This window comes from Leopardus geoffroyi, chromosome B4 (genome assembly GCF_018350155.1).
Source record: "Leopardus geoffroyi isolate Oge1 chromosome B4, O.geoffroyi_Oge1_pat1.0, whole genome shotgun sequence".
NCBI lineage: Eukaryota > Metazoa > Chordata > Mammalia > Carnivora > Felidae > Leopardus > Leopardus geoffroyi.
In genome coordinates this window covers 114,700,677-114,703,670 of record NC_059341.1, presented here as the reverse complement: position 1 = coordinate 114,703,670, position 2,994 = coordinate 114,700,677, and the positions used below count along the sequence as shown (strand labels likewise).

Here is a 2,994-nt window from a genome sequence, read left to right as displayed (position 1 = left end):
CAGCTTTCTTAAAGTCTTGCTTGATGGGTTAGAGATTGCCAGTGTGGTAACGTGGGTGGAATGCCTCCATAACCTCTCAGGAGTCCCCTTCAATAGGTAAGCCACCACCTAGCTTTGTGAGGCTCGTTGGCACCACCTATATCGGGCCTCTTCTGAAACACTTAGATGAGAGAAATTGCTCCATTTAATTTCCCATTGAAGATGACTTAATGTACACAATCCACACTAATAATATTTATGAGGAATGAGCAAGAGGAACCAAAGCTGAAATAAGAACCAGCCAGGAATATAACCGCCAAGACTTAATCATGTTTTTTATAATGCGTAAAGCCTACAAAATAAGAGAAAAAAATGGAAAGTATTAGTTTTATGCACCAATTATTAGCTTCATATGGTGAGTTTTACAACCATTAGAATGCGGACGGAGATGGAATATCGCTTGTAAAAGGCTCACTTTGCTCTACTGCCCAGTTCATGGCCATCAGACAACAAATTAATTTCCCCTATAAATACTTACCCATGCTAGGGCTTGTTCTCGTCCTTTGGCTTTGATTGTGTTTGACGTTTACAACAATACCTTTGTTTGCTCAGCCATCTTCCATTGTCAGCGTTGGCTCCAAATGAGCCCAAACACATTAAACCATGAGAAATGATACTAGAGTTAGGAGTCTCAGTTATAAAAAGAAAAGGCAGTTCATACTGAATGTCAACTCTCTGCCTCACGTCCAGGCATCCCCTCTGCAGGTGGAAGAGACATGGAAAGCACATTGCCCACATACGATATGCTTGGCTTTGGCTACTCAGTGCCTCTTTAAAAGTTGACTAGGTTCCATCATTTAAAAACCAAGAACTTTAATGACAAATTTCTGTTTAATTTCTCTTAAAGGCTGAGCTATTCAGGCAACAATGGCCTACTTCTCCACATGACAAGCAGCTGGTGCTGGGGAGCAGCAGACCGCTCTCGAGCAAGCCTGTGCTTCCCAGTTTGCCCACAAGACTTACCCACTGGCATTCTTGCTGCCCCTACAGACGGCGTTCTGGACTCCTACTGTTGTCCAAGTTTGGAGAAATCTTTCACACCTTAGCCCCTTCCATTTTCAAAGGCAGACAACTCCAACTTACCCTGAAGAGCCTTCTTTGATTTGAATGGTTGAGACAATCCCTTAACCCCCAGATTGTTTCAAACGTTATTTGGTTTCTCTCTTCTAGTTTCTGCCAGCGCATTCTCCCCTCAGAGAGTTTGTTCTGTTCTTTTGCTTTAAAAAGGAAAACAAAGTGTGACTACACATCTATTCTCCAAAGACCATAGCTCTTCAAGGCTGAGAGCCAGATGCCTGATTTGTTTTCCATCCAGAGCTGTACATACAGAAAAAGTCATCGACACAAGGCCATTCTGCTTTTGACCTTCCTAGGGCTGAATGCACAGCCAGTCAACACTGGAGCTGAAAATAGAACCCAGGACTTTCAAATCATTGTTCTGCTTGCTGGGCCGTGCTTCCTCCCATAAGAACTTGGTTAAACAACGTCCTGTTTTGCAATAGCAGAAATCATAATATACGTATGAGAAAGTAGGCACAGAAGAAACACAGGTCTCACTCTCGGGAAAGATGGCATGGTAGCATAAAAAGAGTGTGAATTCATTTCTAGCACTGCAACTTACGGGTTGGGTGCGCTCAAGAAATGTGTGTTGAATCATCGACTTTGTAATGTGTGGCATTTTGAACAGGAGTTCTCGCTGAGTGCCAAGAATGTATTTGCTTGGCAACCCACAGAGAGGAAATTTAGGACGTTAGAAAGGTTATCATGAAAATGACTGAGCTGGTGTATAAAGATGATCAGGGACCTGGAATCTGGGTGTGAGTTTTCAGCAGAGGGAACCAAGGGTCATGGGAAGGACCGTGAGGTTTGGTAACACTGGGATTCTTGGCTTGGTGTCTGAATAATAGGAGGGCTGGAATTAGTGGATACTTTTCCAAGCTCCCAGGAAGAGTTCAGAACTCTCTCTTCTGTGCCACCACCGTGCAGAGGGCTGGCCTTTCTCAGGGCTCATCACACTGCATTGGTTTTCAGTAAGCTCCCTGAGGGCACGACTGTGTGGTTTTCACTGCCCCTGTGCCTCACACAGCCCGTCCCAGAAGGCAGCAAAGCAGAGCTTAGAACCAGACTGAGTTGGAGTGTGGGCTTTACAATCTGTCGGCTGTGAGACTTTGGACAAGTGACTTTTTTCTGTGTCTCAATTTTCTCATTTGTAAAACAGAGATAGTAATAATTGTTCCTACCTCAAACAGTCATTATGAACATTAAATGAGTTACCACTTATGAAATTGTTAGAAGGATATTTGGTACATAATACGCATTCGTTAATTGTGAGTTGCTAGAGGCCCGCCATATATCATTTATGAATGGATAGTGTAGCTAACAATATAGGATAGTTAGAATATAGCAGGTGACTTACTTTGTGTGGATTACTGCATGCAATTCATATACATATATATATATATATATATTCATATTTGAGAAAGAGAGCGTGAGCAGGAGGGGAGGGGCAGAGAGAGGGGGGGACAAAGTATCCAAAGCGGGCTCCACGCTGACAGCAGTGATGCAGAGCTCGAACTCACAGACCATGAAATAATGACCTAAGCTGAAGTCAAGAGGCTCAACCGACTGAGCCACCCAGTGGCCCGTACCCTATGCAGTTTTCAAAGCAGGTGCATGTGACAGCTATTCCTATGGCTACATATTGCAGATGAGGCACCGAGGCACAGAATGGGTTGAGGAACTTACTCAAGGCTGCATAGCCGGCGAGTGACACAGGAAGGACTTGAAACAATGTGGTCCGATACCGTATGTTTCACCAGCATTCTGCCAATTAAGTATAGATTTATACTAAGGTAAAAGCTGCATTATGATGTTCTTATAAGGCTCAAATATAATCATTTATTGACACTTTGAAAGTAGCAAAAAATTTACATATGTGAGATGATGGTGATGACT

At 43.3% G+C, this 2,994-nt stretch overlaps 1 long non-coding RNA gene across 1 annotated transcript; it reads right to left on the bottom strand.

The window, feature by feature from the left end:
* Window positions 1-212: 212 nt before the first annotated feature.
* LOC123590059 lies at window positions 213-1,151 on the bottom strand. The gene is made up of 2 exons (XR_006708585.1): window positions 518-1,151; window positions 213-331 (listed from the first exon to the last, which is right to left on the bottom strand). It is a non-coding gene; the product is annotated as an uncharacterized LOC123590059 (long non-coding RNA).
* Window positions 1,152-2,994: the final 1,843 nt, after the last annotated feature.